Source organism: Pezoporus occidentalis, unplaced genomic scaffold, assembly GCF_034315485.1.
Source record: "Pezoporus occidentalis ecotype Australia unplaced genomic scaffold, CSIRO_AGI_Poc_V1 ctg35, whole genome shotgun sequence".
Taxonomy (NCBI): domain Eukaryota; kingdom Metazoa; phylum Chordata; class Aves; order Psittaciformes; family Psittacidae; genus Pezoporus; species Pezoporus occidentalis.
In genome coordinates, this window is record NW_026915483.1 from 4,257,840 (window position 1) to 4,280,227 (window position 22,388).

A 22,388-nucleotide genomic window follows, 5' to 3' on the forward strand; every position below is an offset into this window, starting at 1 on the left:
CAGGACCAAAAGCCTGGGGTAACACCGTGTCCACTGAATTCCCATCAGGAACAAGCTGAAGTCCTATGTCCTCCTTCTACACTGATGTTTCTTCTCTGCACAAACCTGTGTGCAAATTTTCATCAAAATTATTCAACATAAAAAGGACATGGAACTGTTGGAACAAGTCCAGAGGAGGGCCATGAGGATGATCAGGGGACTGGAGCACCTCCTGCATGAAGACAGGCTGAGAAAGTTGGGGCTGTTCAGCCTGGAGAAGAGAAGGCTGTGTGGAGACCTCATAGCAGCCTTCCAGTATCTGAAGTGGGGCTATAGGGATGCTGGGGAGGGACTCTTCATTAGGGACAAGGGGTAATGTGTTAAAACTTAAACAGGGGAAGTTTAGATTGGATATAAAGAGGAAATTCTTTCCTGTAAGGCTGGTGAGGCACTGGAATGGGTTGCCCAAGGAAGTTGTGAATGCTCCATCCCTGGCAGTGTTCAAGGCCAGGTTGGACAGAGCCTTGGGTGACATGGTTTAGTGTGAGGTGTCCCTGCCTATGGCAGTGGGGTTGGAACTAGATGGTCTTAAGGTCCTTTCCAACCCTAACTATTCTATGATTCTAAAATTGTCCCATTTTGCTCCAGTTCAAGCCAACAGCACATGATTACACTGCTTTTAAAAATACAGTTTAAAAAATGACCAAAGGTGCTGATTTATAGGAGTTTTCATGAGCATGAACAACAGGATTAATTGGGAATTAGGACTTTCTCAGACAATGCTGAAGCTGCATAGCTCCCTAACACTTTTCTTTAATTCCTGTCATGAAGCAAGCCTGTCAAGCCGTGAGTATTAATGCAATTAACCCCAAATAAAGATGCAGTGACTTCTCAAGAATCAGTTTTGCTACACTCTGGCCCTTAATTACCAACTTAAAGTGAAATACAGTCATCAGGCACCCTCTCTTTGATGTTGTAACCTCTCGGTACATAAGATGCTTAAAAAGCAGCACCAGTGCATAGTATAAGTCTGTTAATCCAACCTACCCCAATCAAGGGCTTCTGAAGCACAACTCAACTTCTCATAAAAGGTGTTTGCAAACCAATTAGGTTCTTTGAGATTATAGGGGAAAAAACACAAGATATTTATAACCTGCTTTAATCCTTTATATTAGCACAAATTTGGGGGGAACCCTTAGAAATAAGCCAACACGAACATTTATTTACTGCTGTTCACATTATCCAACTTTAATTTATGAAGCGCATTAAATCGCATGAAAGGGCCATGCCACTCTCCTTTAAGGCTAACAACAGCATCTGATGGAGGTATCTGAACCCCTCCCCAGGTGCCGAACCAGGGATTTAAATTCCCAGCTTTTGCCACTGAACTGCACCTATGTCAAGTGACTGATCTATCTGGAAGCTATAACTACACCCAAATAACACACAGCTACAAAGGGAGGCTTCAGTACCTGTTACTCTCCTCTCTGGATAAGGCACAGCCTTGAATAAGCTTATTTAACAGCAGCTTTACATACTTCTTAATGAGGTGCTGGCGTTTTTTCTTCTAAGAGCTTGAGCTGTACATATATTGCTCTACACTAATGATATAAACATGTCAGGGTGACAGATAAACACATCTTTAAAGATGAACAGCCGCTGTGCCAGAAGCATGAACTTCCTGCAGTCTGTATCCCATAGTAAACTAATTAGCACTTCACATCAGAAATGAAGTTTCACTGCCTTTTAACTTTATAAATGATTAAACAGCTTGTAGCCCAATTCCTCGAATGGCAAACTTTCATACCTGCTATACCTAGAACAGCAAAACCAGGCGAGGTTCAAAACAAGCAGTATATGCTCCAGTTTCACAAGTCAGGGTTTATCATCTTTCACTGTCACCATCTGAATATGTCACCCAGTTTTTGTAACACAAATGTAGCTCCTCCAGTACCTTATGGCTAGTGCATCAGGGGTATAATTTGGCACAGCTCTGCTGGCTTCAGTGAAACCCCACATGCATACACATATAATCAGGTGAGAATGTAGTTCAAGCAGTCTACGTGCAATTTGGCAGCGGTGAGCACAACTTCTAATGGATGTCCCTATTTAACATATACCTGTATGCAAACTGTATTTAAGTTCGTATACATGTATTTCTTAGTCTTTAGAAGTCTATAGCCTGTAAAGTCTGTTTGCACAGAAAAGATGCATAATAAGGGAAAACACCAACCCAGTATTCTGCTTCAGAGCCCACAGATGCTTTAAGACATAGGGCACCCTTATGCCACTTCTCAGTGGCACAGGTGGTGGCACACTGAGGACCTGCAGGAAGGCTGCCATCTACCCAGATACCAGCACTGCTGCAAGCAGCTCTTCAGGCATGGAGACCTGCCCAGGGACACAGTACAGCAGGTCAGGATGGCTGTGGGATAAATGTGATACTGCCTTCCCTGTGTGAGCCTGGAGAGCCACCCTGCTCTTCCCTGCTTCATGGGAAGGGTTTCCTTCTCAGGGAAGGCTTCATCAAGAGGGAGTTACCCTGGTGACATGGGAAACCATCCTGCCCTCGGTGCTACTCCCAAGTCACATCTGCAGGAAATGAGGGATCAAACGAGCACAGGGTGGAAACCCGGGGCATCCTCAGAGAAAGTGACACCACCACCACCACCACCACCTAACCCAGCAAGGGCTTCACCCAGAGCACACTGTGACCAGGGCGGTGGTTGTGCTGCTGGAGGAAATGACTCCCACTGTGCCACCCTACTGCTACCAGGCCTTTGCAGAGGGAGGCACCCCTGACCTACGCATTTGGACCATCTTCCTGAGAAGCACCCATGGGAAGTGATGGTATGGAGGAGAGGCTGTGGCTGCCTTTGGAAGCCAGGATTTCTCTCCAGGCTGCTGGTTTCGCCTCCCTAGTATCCAGGACTGTAGTGGATCACTTGCTCATATGCTTCCTAAACTTCCTAAACTCCAGTACCCAGCCCATGGAGATGGTTCCCAAACCTGCAAAGAGACACTATGGAAATGGCGCTGAGACGCTGCAGAACAAAGGGACAAGCAGCTGTCACAGGCCATGAAAATAAATGATAGGAAAGGACAAAACCACTTTTCCCCTCTACACCTGAGGTCTCAGCAGTCTCATTCCTCTACCTCCCCCAAACTAGCAGGGGACTAACGAAGCGCACAAAGTACTTTTAGGATCCTAGTTCTAAAGGCAGAGTTATAAAAGCTTCTGTGCACTGACACATTATAATAGTTAGACCATTCTGACCATGTTTTCACCTCACATGCCAAATATTCAGGTCGGTCAGCACAGTCTCCTCTACCTCCATCTTGGAGCTGCCACAGCAGCTTCCCAGCAGCTTGGAGCAATACCACACACCACCTTGCAGTTTGCATTTTAGTAGTGGATGTCACTCTTCCTGTCCATCACATTACCGCAGCCATGAAATGCTTCAGGGTCTTATCAGAGGAGTGGCAGGTTTAAAGTCTGAAGGACCAAGGGCCTGGAGCTCCAGACAGGGCAACAGGTCCAGCCCCACCAGTTTGTCCTGTGCTTCCCATAGCCCCGGCAGTAGGAGGGTTTCTTCCGTGGCTCTACTGACCAGTCACTTAAGCACCACACAGGTACCAAACCTGCTCAGTTTCCCTCAGGCATTGGTCCACAATGGATGCTGGCATCACCATGGCCAAAAATGGGGCAGCATTTCCTGCATTTTCAATTGCAAGGAGTACTGAAAGGAGCCTGAAGAAGCCAGGTAATTACTTTTGGATGAAGTATTTCATGGTAGATATAAATACGTGAGGAACATGAAAATCCAGGGCTGCCCCAGCTTTATGATTATTTTATAGCCTCATTAATCTATGGCAAACGCAGTAGAATTACTACATAACCTAAATACTGGGCAGAGATCTACAACGCTGTAAGAGGAAGCATAAATGAGATCGTAAAGTTTCAGCATTTTGCATGATATATATGGCCACAAAGACAAAAATAACCCAAACCTATCAGTCTCCTGACAAGAATCTTTTAAAAAGTGAGAATAAATGATGTCTATTATAATTATATCCTCAGTGCATTCATTCTCTCAGGATGAGTAACCCAGGATGCAGTAGCCTCCAGAAAAATCATGACTCATGACTCAGAGCAGTGCTCTGCCCTTGATTAGATTTTATGGGTCATGCGTAGCCCAGGAAAGGTGCACATCCAGGAAAGGACTTGTCCTTCACTGTGTACATACTCAGATAACAGAGTCACTGCATCCTACCAATCATGAACCAAGAGATCACCTTGGACACCTTGGTGTTCCTCCCTACCACTGGTTTCAGACCATAAACCAAGCAGGGCAGGATTCATTTCTGCATGCATTCAGTATGTGGCACACTAGAACACCAATACAGATACAAGCTTTTCATCAAAATCCATATTTAAAGTAACTGAGCTCTCTTCCCCATTGTTGCTGGTTGGCAGAGGGCAGCAGGGATGAGGACAGCAGCATGGCACAAGCAGTCAATGCACTCCCAGCGCCATAGTACTCACCTCACCTCCACACCATCAGCATCCAGCCCCACCACTGTGGCATGCTCAAGGAAGGGAATGGTCCTGTGGCCACTTCTATCTGGGACTCGATCCAACCTCAAGTCAACAGGTCTTGTTGCACCTAGGCGAGCTCAGATCAGAGCCTTTTGTGGCAGAGCCATGCATTTTCCCAGCCAATTTTTGCAGAGGGAGAATCACAAACCAGTGGAAAGAGACAGCACCAGTAAATAGAAGAAGCAAAAAGAAATTGATACTATAAATCTGTATACAAGTTACTATAAATCTACATAACAAGTTGCCAGCACTCTTGGTGCTATGGAGTGATGTTTTCTGAGAACACAGGCCTGATGCAACTGTGCTCCAGCTAGGAAGCAGAAAGCCATCATTTCACAATGCATCTTCTGTTGCTACAGCAATTAGTGCCTCATTTTACTACTAAAGTACCTGTAGAGTGCATATTTACCAGCTCTGGGCAAACAATTAAGAACTACCCATCTAGAATTTGAAAGGAAGCAAATCAGTATGTTTTGTTGTTACACCAGAGCAGATGAGCTCTGGTATAAGCATCTCTTGAAGGTGAACCTTAGTGCTGAATGTTTGACTGTGGAAAAGGAGTCAAGCAGCTCACAGCATTTCTCCACAGCAGGACCACATTGCTTATACAGGGCACCAAACATTGCTACAAGTGAGACCAAAGCTTTCTAAAGCACATGAGCTTTGTCTGTGCAGAAAGCAGGTGCGTGTCCAATAGCACAGGGCACAAGGAGCAACTGAACCAAAGGAGAAAGAAAAAGAGCAGCCATTGAAAGGATGCTTTTATCCTCAGAAGGCCTCCAAAATAAACAAGCAGCATGCCATGGGCTTGATCCAAAGCCCATTGAGATCAATGGAAGGACTCCAACTGCACTCAATGGGCATGCAGCGAGGCCAGGCATGCCACAAGGGCTCCGCACGCTGCCCCACCAACAGGGTGACCCCATCAGTGACTCTTCACCACCTCGCCCTGCAGATCCGCTTGCCATTGCTCAGTTTTCTCCTTGGCCTCAGCAGACATTTTGTGATCATTTGCTACTCAAGTCACCCAAAATGAATAAAAAATACAAGTATTTTAATATCATAAAGATTTTATTTCCTACCCAAATCTGGGAATATGGGAACATGGGAGGGTCATGAGTCAATCACCTATGCAGGGCCCACAAGATCTGTTTCTGCACCAAAAGCCTGAACCATAACTCTGTTCTGTACTTAATCACAGAATCAACCAGGTTGGAAAAGACCTTTAAGATCAAGTCCAACCGTTACCCCAGGACTGCAAGTCCACCACTAAACCATGTCACTAAGGGCCTCATCTAGACTGTGTTTGAGTGCTTCTAGGGATGGCGATTCCACCACTTCATGAAGTGCCTTCCTGCACCACGACACAGAGCAGTCCTCCCCCAGCTGCCTGCTTTGATTTGCCTTGAAGTTTTCGCATTTGGAGAAGAAATCTGCACTGATACTACAGAGAATGAAGTTCATCTTGCCAAGAAAGACAGCCCCAGTTAAGGCAACACGGATCTTGCATGTTCCATGTGAGCAGAGCCCCTCCAAGAGCAAGAAGTCCCTCCCTTTTTAAAAATAAGAGCGCCAAGAGAAAGGCCTGACCCAGCAGTGGCTGTATCAGATGGGGTGGGAGCAGTAGTGTCAGAAACACAAACAATGGAAAGGAAGCGGGGAGGGAAGAGCAGAGGAGACAGTGGGAAGGGCAATGGTGGCTGCAGCCTCAGCTGCTGACTCAGCAGGTCAGCAGGACCTCTCCCCTCCAGCAAGCCCCTATGCAGGTGTTGGACATGGAGCCTTGCCCCTGCCTGGGGAGCTTTCCCCACATCTCACCCCTTTCCACCAGATGTGTGTGGCACAGCACCAGGGTCACTCCGCAGCACATCTGCAGCCACAGCTGGACCCAGCAGGCAAAGCTCTGCGACCCCCTATCTCAGTATATGCAGAGGATGAGGGCATGGGTGCAGAGGGGTGGTTACCCCAGCCCACTGCTAAACCAGACCACTTGTTTTGTAGCTTACTGGGGAGAACAGGAGCAAAGAGGCAGTGGACTTCACCAAATAGCTGTTGATAGCACAGACTGTTAAAAGCTTTTACATATAGCTTGGATGCAGTGTTTTGTTCTGGTTTTTAACTCCTTTAAACTTTACGCTCGTCACCTTGGCAGAGGGAGAAGCAGAACAGACACACTGAGGGCAGTGCTTTACCCTGGGCCAGGCTCCCCATGGTTTCCTCATCTCTTCTGGCTGTCATGCAACAGCATAAACTGCCCAATGGGGGTAAATCTGAGACCATTCACATGCTTAAAAATGCTAGTCCTGCTATAATAGGCACAAATGAGAATTCAGCATTTGTTAACAATTATCCTAGGCAATAACTTCAGTCTCCCCTTGTACTTCAAATGGAAATAATGCAGTAACTGAGTAGTACCTGTTGGCAGGGAAAGTTTTAAATAGATGGACAGGAGTGGCTGAAACAGCTTCCTAAAAGAAAAAAATTCTCCTTGCTTTTATATTTCCTCATCCTTTGGGATATAAAGCAGGCTTGCAAACTGCCCTTGCCATTATCAGAGCTGTGATTCAATCTGCATTTCATGGTCCTAATTAGTGGGTATTTGTTTTCATGGGCATGATTCCTCATTTGCCAAGACTGCAAAATTATAGTGCATTTTTTCCCCATCCTCCTTGGAGAGGACATTAGGAGAGCTCAGCCAGAGAAAGGAAGCCATTTAGAGCAGGAAGAGGATGCTTGGAAACGAAGCTGGAGTGCTCATATTAGGCCTTTTCTGAGGTCAGATGATCAAACTGACAACTTTAAAAAATAGCTACAATTCTCATTGAGGTTAATGGGCAAAACTGTAGCACAAAAAGCCCTTTGCCTGCCTGTGTCAGCAGGTCGTGCCATGCTGCCTCTGCTCCTGGACAATGCTTCCCAGGAGCCCTGCTCCCAGCCTCCACATGTGGTTGGAAGGGAAGAGGGGACATCAAGCCAGGGAAAGCAGAGCACCTGGTCTTCCTCTTCCTCCAGTCGTACATCAGGAGGAAGGAGGAAGAATTCCAGCTACTGCTGGCTGGGCCCTGCTACACCCAGTTTCATTGCCTCTTGTCCCATAGACCCGTTTCTCAAGTCACACAAGGAACAGAGGGGCCAAACTTCCTTCTCCTTACACACACCTGCCCCTCTCTGCACAAGACACTGTCTATTACAGCGTATCAGGTGGTTCAACCAGGTCCTGCCCCATCTTTAGCATCCACCAAAGCTGAAATTGCTGTATGCCTTTTGCCCCTTATATCCTAAACTTTTTGTTCATTCTTTAGGAAGGCAAACAAGGATATTTGGGCCAGAGTGGGGAAGGAGGATTGGAGGAACTGTCAGGAGACATGTAGTACCTTTAGGGTGGGATAAACTCTAGGATTAGTGTCTTGGGGGTAAAGAAAGCACAGCTGTAGGCTGAAAGGGGCTCCAATGTACCATAGGCTGCCTATAGAGAATAACAACTCTCATTCTCTCATTAGGGGCACACATGGGGGGGGGAATGGTTTCTCCCTCCCACAGCCCTGTGCTTCTCACCCCTCCCCATGCACTAACTGGCCCTGGCAGGACACAGGCATCTGCCTCTCTTCTGTACAGAGGCAGCAAGCTCCTTCAGCACACACATCACAGCACACAACCCATTCCTAGGATTCACACAGAAATGGCAAGGGGAAGATAAATTCAGGGATTCAAAACCAAATCTGGTGGATGCTACATTTCCAAATCCTCTGGGAGTTAAAGAAGAAGTTACATACAATATCCTTTACCCCTTTCTCCTGCTGATGGTTAAATCAAACAAAAGCCTCCACAAGAATGCAGCAACCACTGGAATACAATTCCTGTTTCTGTATTGCTAAATTATGCATTGGCCTTACAGCAGGTAAAATTGTAGCACAGCACCATCTGTTTCTCAATATGCTTGCTGCCAGCTACCATAGCAGGGATTTACTCACATATCCCTTTCCATGTTCAGCTGAGCTGACGGGCAGAACATCTGTCATCAGAGAAAGGGATGTGTCACCTGCCCACTGCACATTTGGGATATACCCTACTGAAAAGTGGGGACAGATCATTTCTTTCCTGACACACAGGGTAGGCTCACAGTGCCAGCTCTAGTGAATAGCCCTTGATGATGCTACATCCTTAAAATACTGCGGGAGATAGCACATTTTCCAGCTGTTTGTGCCTTATGCCAGAGCACATTTGTATCAGCAATTTCATTTCTACTCCAAGGGTTACTGCAAGTTCTTCCATTGTGACAGAGAACGGGGGAGGAGAAAAGCAGCCAACATTCCCACATCTTTAGATTGAAATTTAAGGCACTTGTACACAAGTGCATAAGAAAGTCTCAGCCGTTAACCAGGCAGCCTCCAACTTCTTGTGCCTTTTGGTTTCAAGCAGATCTCAAATAACAACCAAAGCACAGGGAGCTCAGTACAGAGCAGACCCTGAACAGTCCCCAGGGGGGTTGGTGGGCGCCCGTGCTCAGTGATGGGGGTACAGAGCCCTGCTAGTGCTCAACTGAGGATGCAGCTCCCTTGGCTGGGTATGGAGCTAAACCCACACACTGACTCACCCCCGATTCCTTCTCCTCTGCTGCAGAGCAGCTGCTGAGGCTCTGTGCTCAGAAAGGGCAGCAAAGCCCACCACAATGCTGGCTGCAGGGATGAACGCTTTCAGTCTCTGGTGTTCTTGGTACAGGCTGCAGCACCTGGCCCAAGGCAGTGCAGTGCAGCATCCCCACATGGTCAAGGCTCCGTCCCCACAACGTCCATGGGGGATATTGCATCCAAATGAATGCCTGACCCACCAGCCAGCCCAGCATCAGGGACTGCACCAGGAGCTGGTCTGCCACTAGCAACACCCATGCAAAGTAAGTCTGGGAGAAACTTTTGAATACCCTTCATATTCAGTCACCTCTGTTCTGAGCTCCCCAGAGCACCTCCACCGACAGCAGGAACACAACACACACCCCCCCCCCCCCAACTCAAAACACAAGGAGAGCCACCCATGCTCAAGCAACTCCTCAGCTCAAAAAAAAAACCCAAGTTTCTCTCACCTGAGACTCAGGAGATGGGTACTTGTGGAACCGAAAGCTGCCTGCACGCCTTACCCGCTGCCACACGCCATAAACCCCTCTCCCTAACTCCGTATCCAGATGCTCCTCTCAGTCCCCAGCCTCAACTCAGTTCTTCTGAAAAGCCTCCTCTATGGGTCCGCCGCTGGTCGGAGGCTGCTGGCCACACACCGCGGCTCCCGAGCTGGTGGCTGGAGGCAGGGGAATTCCTGCAGCGCTGGAGAGCAGACCAAGCACCTCCCAGGGTGCCCGGGACAAGAGAGCGCCTGTCAGGAGACGAAAGCAATGAGCAAACTGGTTCAGCCTGTTGCTGCCTATGCTGAAGGCCAGCACAGCGCAGGAGGTGTTTAAGTCATGTGTCTGCTCCTGCCCCAGCTTGGAAAGAAATTAAAACAAAGAAAGTGGTTTCGTAGGATTTAAGACTTTCACCCAACGATTTCAAAAGGGATATTTGATCACCAAAAGAACAAAACAGGAGTCAGAGCTTCAGTGCCAAAGTCGCAACAAAACAAGCTCTTCCTCCTCCTCCCAGACTTTCTTTTACGTAAGTGCAGCTCCTCTTCCACAGCTGTAGGTTTAATGTTCAGAGTCAGGAATGGGGAGTCTTGTTTCCACTTCTCTCCTGTCTATTCTCATTTATTACCCATGCTATAAGGAATTAAGACAATCAGCATCACTTTACAAATGATCAGCCCCGATGTCCCAGCTTCCCATGGAGGGAAAAGAATGGATCCATGGGAGTTTTAGGAAAGTTTCATCTGATCTCAAAGTGCAACCTGTGATACCTTTCTTATGCCTTGAATACCTCTGTTCACACAGTTACAGGTTTCAGCAGCTGTTTTGTTATATATGGGATGTAGCACACAAATGCATCAAAACACACAGCAACTGGTGAGCCAGCATTGTGCCAAGGAAAAGACTGATCCCTAGCTGAGCCAGCCTGGCTGCAGTGGCTAGCAGAAATCACAGAAGTCACTGGCTCACCCATGGCTGCAGGACTCCCCTCAACTCCATCAGAAGCATGCTTCAGCTCTGCAGGTTGCTCAATGAGCTCAGACTTCAGGTCACTCTTCCTCATTTACCCCAATAAAATGACTTCCTAGGGAGAAATCGAGCTCTTTGTTGTCTCATTCTTCACCTCTGCAGCCCTGTCAGTGCCGGTGCTTTGCTGCATTTCAACTGCCACTGCCCTCCAGTACAGAACTGTTACTATTTAGGGAGAAATTCACCTACTTCACTGCACATCCCTAGAGGATAAGTGTAAAATCAGCAGCCCCAAAGGAGCTGCTGGCATGCTCACAGCATCCAGGGTGCTCAACTCAGGGATTCTGACATTTCTGATTTAAAACATCTTAAAGCATCTCTGTGTAGCACACCTCTGGTATGCTACTGGACTCTTTCCTAGAAGAAGCCTTACTTCACACCTGTAGTTCTCCTGCCTTTTTTTATTCTCACTTTTCCACACCACATATGAATTTCATCCTTCTCATGGGACACTACAGAACAACCTCCCCGTCCAGGCCTGCTAATAGCAGATGGCAGCACGACTCCCTGATGATGTTCATGGTGCCCCCCTTTCCAGTAGCTACAGCTGCTTCATGCCTTAGTTCATTACAGATGCAAAGCCAACCTTGCTTAACATCTTTTAGGTTCATCTCTGCATAATCCTTCCCTCTATTAGGCTAATGAATGAAGTGTTTCCAAGGAACAGAAATATACATGTTACCTAATTACAGGAGTCAGGCTGAAGCAGATCCTTTAAACAAACACATCCTGACTAAGCTCTTCTAACCCAGTTTACCCAATCTTCTCCTCTCTACTCCCTGGGCATCCTCGACAATCAGCTCCTCAAAGCAGCAGCACTTTGCTGCTGCAGGACCGGTCTATCAATGGCCTAGGGCACCGGTGCCTGTTTCAAGCCTGCTCTCTTGCAGGAATCCATCCAGTTCACCTCCCGGGTGAATTTTACTACAATGCCCCTCCTGCATTCACAAACCTGCTCTTCAGAGAAGACAACTCTAGCACTAAAACCATCCAACACCAGTGAGATCTTCTGCTCTCTTTGGCTTCCCTCCACAGCAGGCTGCAGCAGATGTTGCTTACAGTTTTGGGGACCTTCACATGTAAGACTCAAGTCCAGAGGAACTGCCCAACACACTTCATCTCAGAAACACAACCTCATATCAGAAATTGCATTTAGAATCCTTGTGATCATAAGGATGATAGCAACTGTCAGACAGGACCTGCACCAGGTTCTACCCTCCCCAACCATGTATGCACCACAACCACTACAATATATAAACAAAGAAATACACAATTAAAAAAGCCCATCTAAAGTATCTCTTCCTTATGGAAACAAAACAAACTGTTTCCCAGTGTTTGTATGGCATGGCTGGCATGGAGAGATGCCAGAATGCTTTGGTACCAGTAGCTTGTCCCATAGAGCAGTGTGGTTGAGGGGAGGATAGAGACAGCCCCAGCAAGGGCATTTGTCACACGCTGGTCTACTCCTCGTTCGTGTGGGCCCATCAGCTCACTCCTGAAGCTGTTAAAAGCCACCCTACAGTTTCATTATACAGACAGAAATCTGGTGCAGAAACTTGTCATTCACTTGAGCCAGCAGCTCCTTCCCAGGGTCAGTCCCCAGCAGTACTGCAGTTCACTCCAATAAGTGCAGGATAAGGGAAGCAACAGCTCCACTACCAGTGGAAAGGCAGAGGTTTGGTACCACACCTCAACAGCCACCTTCCCACCCTCTGTGGTGGTTATGCTCTTCAGAAGAGCAAAATTTACCTCCCCTGGCTTAACACGCACTAATTGGTCTGCAACCACATTCCTACCAGGAAGATGGAGCATCCTCGGGTTGAGATTAAAAGGATTACGCTGATCACTGATTTGAGGCTGTGAACGGCGAGCCGTGATTTATTGTGGGCAGCGACTCACTAGAGGGCAGCCGGCACACGGCTCTGCTCCACCACCCAGACCTCTACAAGCAGATAACCTCATTCTGCGCAGCCTTAGAGGGCTCGAACGAACATATAAACAGCACCGTGGAATTTGCACGAGTGATGGTGTGGTCAGGGAGAACTTAAAAAAACCCACCTTACTAACCCCATGCTCTGCATGTGGTGTGGCTTGGACTCTGGAGCAGAAGCACATACCTTGCTCCCAGTGCCCGACTGCTCAAACCAGACCACCAGCTCCAATATTCAACCCCAGTTTTGATGCTTTTCCCCACAAATGTGCTAATACTGAGTGAACAACACAGGTTTTTAAGCAAAAGCTCCCAATTTGTCCCCACTACCCCAGGAGACAGAAGCATGAAGTTATTCAGATACCTACAAAGATTAAAAAAAATCCCCAGCAGTTCATAATACAGTTGATATTTGTTTTCTTGCTTACACCAGGCAAATATAAATTGATGAACCAGCAGCACCAACAGCCACATCCCCCTACTCCCAGGAACAGGGAATACCCACATGGGAATACCCATAACCTCACCTGCTAAGATCCTTCATGCCAGCCAGAAACAGTGAGATCTAACCCCACTGCTGGGAGATTTACTCTGTATTTTGAGTACTAATTCTCTTAGCAGGGTGTAATTGCCTTTGTATGGCAATAATCTATTATCCTGTTAGGAAATTCCATCGGAATAGAGACTTATGGTAGATAGTGTAAATTCTCACCAGGCTTTAGTAACCTCCAGTGGGACTGATTTGCTTATATCAACAGATAACTAGAATGAATGCTCCCAATGGACCCTTTTCTAATAGCATGTTATTTATGCAGGGACCAGCAACCTGATCCAAAGCACATCAGAGACTTTCTATCCTGGATCAGGCCCTCCAATGCCAACAGATTGTTCTGCAGGGGCTTGAGCCCAGCACACCCCCACAGATGAGCCTAGCTCACCTCAGCAATGACTATCCTTCAATCAGTTCTCCTCAATGCTTTAACTGACCAAATTCAGTTTTATTATAGCCAAGAATTTTCACAAACTGAAGCCTAATAGATGAAAATTGCTGTCAGACTAGAAAAGAACATAATATAAAATACACCACAAAAGAAAAATCGATTTTTAAGAAGAGGATTATTTTCCTCCTTATTTTATAACCTGCTTTCAGCAATTCAAGGCCACCATGGTCACCGTTCCACACCTAAGTCAGAACCCAAATATCTCCTTGTATTTAAAGAATGAAATACGCCGTATCCAAGAAATTCCCTGTGAGAAATCCATCCTTTCCACAGTCCATAGCCACTACGTAACTGATGCTTCCCTGCTTTATGGATTTCCAGAACATGTTGGCAAGCTGGAATTTGTTTTGTACACATTTTTTTCCAGTCTGTCTCTTAATCCACCTGAAAGCATAGCAAGATGAGAGGACAGAGGTCAGCCTTGACTCTGTTATTGGAAAGTGAGCCCAGAGGAATCACACTGTGGGAAAGGGTTCACAGGGCAGCACACAAAATCACTGCTCAAGACATCTGCAGTGGCTTCAATACTTGAACAGAATGAAAAATTAGCCCTTTTCTAGGATTGCCTGCTATTATTTTACCTCTCCTTGAACAGGGATTTTCACGCATATACACACTTAGGTAGAGCTAAGAAATGAGAGAGCAAGCCAGTCTGAATTAAAGACCATCCTATCGCTTTATAAGCAATGCTCACACCTTCTATTTTATTATATCCTCTAACTCCAGTAATTCAGCAGCACCTATTGATTTTGAAAGAACTGACAAAGCCAAGCAAGCAGGATGCAGCGGCAGCCAGGAATAACTGCTGAGCAAAAGGGCTAGGAAAAAACTAAACTCACTTAATCACTGAAAGATCAGAGCAAGAATCCATGTCTTCCCCTGCTCGAATGGCAAAGTTCCCATCAGTTTAGAGAGACTACTTAAAAATAATTTGTTCCAGTGGAAGTCTAGGAAAGGCTGGATACAAAAAGAAAACCAGCCCACATTGTGCAGAGGCTCAAAGATTATTTCAGTTTATTCCAAAAGATAATTTTATATTAAAAGTACATGATTTGGGTGGGGGTTTTTGTTAGTTTTGTTTTGGTTTATTTTCCCCACTAAAACCACTATATGGCAGTATCCCAGTGCTTTCATGCCCAGTAGAGGACCCCAGGCACTGCTAAGGCTGACACAGGACAGCGGTGTCAGAGACCCATCAGGGAGCCAAAGACCCTACCAGCAGCACACAGGCTCACCCCCTTCCCCAGAATGAGGCTGCAATGGCACAGCTGAAGGTCACGGCAATGCTGTTTCACATGTTCTAAATGGGCTTCCCAAAAAACTTCAGACTCCCCAAACACAGACCACTGTGCAAAGCCTCCCAAGGACAGCACAGCCTTCTCCCTTCTGTAACACAGCAAAACCTTCCCATCCTCTCCTCAGGACTGTATTCTACTACCTAAAAACCAGAAGCAAAAAGGAACAGTGTATGGGGAAGGGATTAGTGTTAGAAATTAATTAACACATAATGCCCAAACAGATGAGTTTCATGCCAGTTTATTCACTCCATCCCAGAGAGAGAATATCCTTCTTATCGGAGCAGCAGAGAAAGCGAGGACAAGTGTAATAAAAAGACAAGCTGGGCTTCCGAGAGTTGTTATTTTTAACTAATTCTCCCTTTTTGTTCCACATTATTTTAATTAAAGCGTTTGAGATTGTGCTAAGAACCCAGTCTTGCACCAGCACTAATCTGCAGTGCTCTGCAAGGCAACAAGGATCCTGGCTCAAGCTGCTGAGCGTGATTTCTAAAGAGGCTGTTTTGATACACAGCACAATTTGATGTCTTCACCATGTTACCTCAGGAGAGGAAAAACCCATGTTCCTGCAGAGCTGTGACTGCTGTATTTGTCATGTAGCGCTATATTCTCCAAATGACGTTTTCTAACCAGGCATAGAACAAACACGCAGCAATGGGGAGGTTAAGACAACTCTTGCTTTCTTCTGTTACATGAGATATCCAGAGTTCGTGTTGGGTTTTGGGTTTTAGGTTTTATTTTGTTGTTGCATTTCTGGGGGTTTGTTTGGCTTATTTCTTTTTTTAAGGAAAAATGAGAAGGGGAAAATCACTGAATTTGTATCTGCACAGGATGAGCATCCTGCATCAGCTGGGGATCTACAAAACGGTGATGAGTTCATGTATGTGCAGGCTTGATCCCCTTTGAAGATGTCATCCTAGCTGCTCCCAGGGTGCACAAAACAGCCCAGAGGGACATGCTGGTGCCCCAGTGTTAAAACAGGTTTTCATTTCACAACAGACAGGAAAGCTCAGCAGCCAGGGTTGTCACCTGCAGGACAGGTGACAGTGCCACTTCCGAGAAGGGACCGCATCATCTGGAGACAGACAAACATCCTTCTGTGCACCCAGCAGAAAGTGCAGTGCTAGAGAAGACCCCTCCTCAGGGGAGGGTCCTCATGGCTAATGGGGGAGACACACAAGGGTAGCAGCTGTTTGCAGGCTGTTCAGAGCTCTTCTCCCTGTGTCTCATCATGTGTGAAGGAAACAAGGGTCCTGAAGTTCCAGTCTCCATCCATTGACACACACCACCCAGAAAGGGGCCACAAAGAGCTCCCACTAGCACCAGCTGCATCAGCAGTGAACAAATTACATAGAGCAACCCCTATCCTAAAAAAATCAGGCAAGGGAAGGGTGTGCAAACAGCAGCTGGGCAGGAGGAGCTCAGGGTCCTGCAGGCGTCCATTTCTAAACTCTTATCTCCTGCCAGCACAGGAAGATTTAATGTGGAGAGCCAGTACTGCTGCCCTGGGGAACCTCCTGCCCAGAGGTGCCCACCTGTATTTATGGGCTGTTACTTTCCTTGCAAGCTGAGAAGTTATCAGGGTGAGTGCTGGGCCAGACCCAGGCTCAGCAAGGGCAGAGCAGAGGCTGCAGCAGCTCTCCCAGATACCTGGGTCAGTGGAACCAGCCCCTGACAAGGGAAGAAAACTGGACTTGCGTGATTTCAAGTGATTTTTCTCACTTGCTGCGGCCTCCCCATTGCTCCTGCTTTCGCATATTTTTTTCTATCAGGAAGCCACCTTCTAAACATAGCATTGTTCTGCTCCTTTACAGTTAAAAAAAGCTCACCACAAACCCAAGATTTGGGCTCAGCAAAGATTTAGTGATGAGAAGCTGTGCCTAAAAGCCATGCTGCACTTCAGAGAAGGCAGGGGCTTGCTTGTGTGAGGATGGCAGTAGGGTCCCTCCCCAACAGACATCCATATGTACCCCCATGGACGGTCTAGTTTGCAGTAGCAGGGTACCAAACACCCAGTTACTGGCACAAAAGGAAGGAAAAGATCTGACATGGGAGTGCAGAGGGTTCATCTGACACCATCCTCCATATGTAGTTTCCACAGCATCAGGCATTTTAGGAACAGAGATGCTCTCCTCTCCAAAAAGATTGCGATAGTTTTGCTTCTCCATCTCTGCACCAGCCAAATTAATCCTGATGCAATCCCATGGGGCTCCTAGCCCTTACAGTTTTCCAACAAGCAGGGCTGACAGCCTGCAGGACCCTTGGCAGCACACTGAGGGCTTGCACTGCCAGAGCCTGGGTGCAAGGGGCAGAAGGACCTTGCTGGAGAAACAAGATGACAGCACACAGCACCCTGTGCCTTCACTAAGGAGTCTCCAGCTGACACTTCTGTCTTCAATTTGGATCCTGATAAGTTACAATGGTTTTGGGCAATAATCACTAATCCTCTATGAGGAGACCTTGATGACAGCAGCAGTGAGTCACCCTCCATGCATACAAACCCCAATTTCTTTCACTCCCCCTTCCTGGATTTGAATCAAAACAGTCCCATTTCTTCTCTCTTCACTTTAGCCTACAGCTCACAAGCTTGCTCTTTTCCCCCTTTCCTTTGGGAAAGGCCACGTACCAGTTTGGGCTGTAGGTTTAAGCAGCAGCTGGGAGGTATGAATGAACATGGTTTCTGTAATTACTGGTCTGACCCATCTCTGTGCCCTGAATCACATTTCTGAGCCACTCTTTGCAAGTCTTGTCCTGCACAGCTACAGTTGAATTCAGCCTGGGAAAAGATCCATTCCCTCCACCACCTATCAATGTTTATTGTCTTTTAGTATGAACCATTAACACACAGCGTGATCAAGAAGATGACAAGCAAAAGTAAGAACAGATACATTATAAAAGGCAAAGTGCACGTAAAGAGCAAAATATTTGTTCCAAGATGAAACAAAATTTCAGCCATAGGATATGTATGAAGTTCAGTGCCTTTTGCAAACAAATGGCAAAAGACCAGGATCTTGAAGAAATAAACTCAACACAGCTTAAACTGAAGGGCAGGTGGGAAGAGGAAGCAGTCTCTCCAGCAGCATGTTAGTTAACCATATCACTTACAAATGCAGATGTGGACAATCCTGTTAAGCAGGCTCAAATCTGGTCTCAGTGCAGTTCACTGAAACTACAGGAATTTGCCCTCAAAACTTTCCTTCCAGTACCAATCAATGCCTACACTTGGAGATCATAAAAAGCATCTAATAGATAAAATTAACATTCTAAATCTCCCTTTAAGTTGCCCACGGGGAATCACATAATTAGGGGATGAAAGATAAAGCTTTGTCTGGCATAGACTGCGTAAAGTAGAGAGAAATGCATTATGAAGTTACCATCCTTTGGGCTTCTTTCCATTTGCCTTCTGAGGTTCGTATCTCCAGGATCTCCTCAGCTGCTCTGAAAGCTACAGACCTACCAAAGGCAGAGCAGCTATTGCAATATTCAGACTCCAGGAGTTTGCAATTTAAGATGTAAGAAGAGAACACATACATAAAGGGTCACAGGCTTTTAGGAGCTGTAAACATCACGGAGATCATCATTCCCCATCATTACCAGGGAGGGCTGGAGCTGCAGCAGCATCTAAAAACCCCATCCACAGGCAGTAAGGGCATATAAAAAACCCATTCTTAGGGCACAAACCAACCACTAAATGACGGGGTCAGGATAAAAGCTTCCTCTAAGGACTGGCTAACCCATAGTTGTTCTGAATCAAGATCCAACTGGCAACTGGCTCCTGGCCCTTAAAATTACTTCCATCTGTCTTTGCCCAGACTGATAGCCAATCTTCTGGCAGAAACAAAACGCTTACAACCAAACATCTCTCTATCCATGCCCCACCATACTTTTCCTGCAGGGAAGAGCAGTTTCTGTGCTGCTCTGGAGCTCTGCAGGGAAGCTTAAATGGTCCTACCTCATTTTTCCAGCATGGAAAAGGATGGGGGCAGTTGTCCTCCAACATAATCTTTCCTTTTGTTATAGGTGGAGAAGTTAAAGGATGGCTCTTTCCTGGGTCCTGCCAGCTTCCCTAACAGACAGAGGCCATGCCTCACACCAAAGCTTGCAGCAAAGCTATCCAGCACCTAGGAAAATCCCCGGCATTCTCCATCTAGGAGCTGCTTACAGCCCATCTCATCTGTTGTCATCCCACTGAGAGGGGATCTTTGCCCCCAAGACCTCCCAGTACACACCATGGACTCTTGCTGTGTGTTTTAATGCACACAGCCAGATTCAGAAGAAGAGAGCCTGATTTGCTTCAGGATGGCAATCCTGGAGTGCTGGACTTGACACATATAGGGCTGAATTACACAGTGATACTCGGACTGAATGCTCTGTGAGGACGATTCTCATGAGACTGGATTAGAGTTGGTATATTTTACAAATGAGTTGTTATAGGAAGAACCTTACTCAAGAGCAGCTACTTTTAACAAAGCAACCAAAAAAATAAATGCTTTCCTACTCCATTTGCCAGTTCAATCATGCGCTGCCCTACATAAATGGAGAGGTGTAACACGGAGGGACGTAGCCACTGCAATCCATATGCCAGTGGCTAGTAACTGGTTTGTAGATCATCCATTTGCCATTCTTCCTGCAGCACGTCCTGTGGTATTTGACCTACAGCAAGCCAAGGCAGATATAATCCTTTCTACAAATGCAGATGTACTTAGCTTCAGCATATGAAAGTCAGAGTGCACTTTGAAGCCAACATACCAAGCCAGAATAGAAATCACTTCATTTCAAAGCTAGATCATAAATACTCTTCTATCACTATGGAGACCTTCTCATGGACCCCACTCCCTCCTCACAGCCCAAGTGAAGCACAGACCAGTGCCCTGACTTGACACAAAAGCATGTTTCAAGCCTGGAAGCAGAGCTACACCTCAGCCCAGTGCCCCAACCACAGCTACACCACCTCCTCCAAGCAGTTCACTGCACTGCACACAGAGTAGCATGTGAAAAATAAATCCTGCAGTGCTCCTGCTTTTGCAGGTTGTTGCATTGTTGTTACTGTGTGTTCCGGTTGCTGCTGGAAAAAGACTTCTGATGCAGACGCTAGGTTCATTTCACAATCCAACTAATAATTGTATTTCATTTCTCAGACTATTAGCACATAATGGAGCAGCAGTGGCTTGGGCTCCTGCTGTCTGGGAAGAGAAGGAGTTTGTGCCAAGGGGTAAGTGCATTGCCTTGGGTCAGCTGGTCCTTCTGAATCCCACAGCACATCATCCTGGGAGCAGGAATAACCCTGCTCTGCCCCAAGCAGGAACAGGAGCTTCCAGTTGCTTTTCTAAAGACGAAAGGAGAAAAGTATCCATGTGTTTCCCAGTACTTTCTCCCCCTTCTGTAGTTCTCCCAAATAACAAAGCCACTTAAATGAGATGAGCACACACAGAGAACAAGTTAATTAATGGTCTCAGCCTAAATTGGTGAAATCAGCATGCCTTAAGCAATGATTTAGCACTTCAGTACTCTGCACTGCCAGACTTTCTCCTCCCAAGTGGTCCTTAATCCCCATACTAACACTTAGCTCCCTGCTGAGGAGCTACTTCCAAAAGTCAAGCTTTTGGGGGATTTTGTTCTCAAGTTAGAAGCATCTCAGATTCCCCACTGACCTTACAAGCTGGAGCACCAGCAGCAGGCTGCAGAGCTGAGCAGGAGCCAGCACAGCACTCTGATAGCAAAGGGATAAATGACTGCTCAGACCAAGAGAGATAAACAGGAGAGCATGGAAGAGATGAATCTCCAATCACATTGAGACGGGTGAAGTGCCTCATTTTTGACGTAACAAAATTTCTACTGATGCAGGTTTAAAACAGATTCCTTCCTGCTAAATCCTACCTTGATTATGCTTCATCCAGCTGACACCCTCTCTTGCAAGATATATTGTCTTGTCTTATATGAAAGCAGACGACAAAGAAGGGAGGGTTGGGAAAGTGGCAAACATTTCTCAGAGCTACACAGTTATGTTTATCCAGCACACTCATGTTCCAATTTGCAGCAATTGCTGTACCCACGCATGTGTCGTGCACACTGGGGCAGGCTGATGACAACTCTGAAGACCTGAAAGTCACTGTCATGGTGAACATCATTCCTGCAGAACCAAGCCCAGTCTGGGCACAGGGTAGCAGGCAGGGAGATTGGGGTCAGGAGCAGGGAAAGGACTGGAGCTCAGCCAGACCATGCTCAGGCCATCAAGAGGTGAGCTCCCTTCCCTCTTCCACAAGACCCAGGTGATTCCTGGACATTCCAGCCCAGCTTCCCACTAGATGAGGAAGAAGCAAACCAAGGCTCTCTCCGCTCCTCTCTCCCCACATACCCATTCCCATTTGCTCACTCCATCCTTGGGAAGAGCAGTGTGAGCAGCACACCCCTGTTCTATGCCCAGCTGCAATCCTCACTGGGACTCAACCAGTTAAAGCACTGGGTCAAGGAGGGGACATGGTGACAGGAAACCCCAAGCAATGTAACAATCATTTTGGTACTGACTAAAGCAAGCCATATAAGTAGTTATGTACAGAAAGCTACTCCAGCACTCACAGTCTTTATCTGGTTGAGATATATTTTTGCTTCCCCAAGAGGATTAAAGCAACAAAGAGGGAACACAAAGAGAGAAGTGGGAGGACTGCAGCAGCATGAGGGAGATGAGAAACCAGGGGCTCCTGCCTTTGATGTTTGGATGATCACATCCTTGCAATTACTCTGTCAAGGGCTCTGCTATGTCACTGGTAAATAAATCATCCAAGGAAATTAACTGTGCAAGGAGCTTGCACCGCAAGTCACAGCAGGTAAAAATGATAACAGAGAAATCAAAACATTTCAAACGGAGGAAAAACTCCAAAATACTGGGGAAACAACATATATTTCAAATGATTTCTCTAACAAATACAAAACCTGGCTAGGTGCCTGCATAGGAAGGATAATAGAGACTTCAGGTTTATCTACTGGTCGCTGGGAAATGAAGCCATCAGTTAATCATGAACACTCTATTGGAGATACAGGGAAGATGAACTCAGAAACTGTCTTCTTCATTCTACAAGGAAGAATCTGGCACTTGGTTTTCTGGAGATATCTGTCCTGATGCAGCATTAAAAACCATGCAATGCACTAATTTTCCTCCATCACAAATATACACAGGTTGGCTCTTCTTTCCCTCCCCTGTTATCACGATAAATAAGATGATCCATAACATAGGATTACACAGAATTTCATAGCCCACTGTGTTTCAGAGTTACCCAAAATGCCATGCCACGTACTTAATGATAATCAGTTTAGTCAAGTTTCCTACTATGGCTGATGCTCATTTCATAGATGAGCAAAGACACTTAGCAAAGATCACTGGGGCTAGGAGCAGCCAGGGCTTGCACCTACCCTATTCAACCACAGCACCCAACACAAAATACCCCAA

At 46.5% G+C, this 22,388-nt stretch overlaps 1 protein-coding gene across 2 annotated transcripts in view; it reads right to left on the reverse strand.

Moving 5' to 3' along the window:
* FRMD4B (FERM domain containing 4B) overlaps nt 1-22,388 on the reverse strand; it is a 139,482-nt gene that overhangs the window by 86,087 nt on the left and 31,007 nt on the right. Inside the window, exon 1 of one of the 2 annotated variants that reach the window (XM_062630305.1) lies at nt 9,657-10,686. The exons of the other annotated variant lie outside the window; for it this stretch is intronic. The gene's annotated coding sequence lies outside the window, so the exon portion shown is untranslated. Of the gene's footprint in view, nt 1-9,656; nt 10,687-22,388 lie in introns of those variants that run through there. 2 annotated transcript variants of the gene reach the window in all.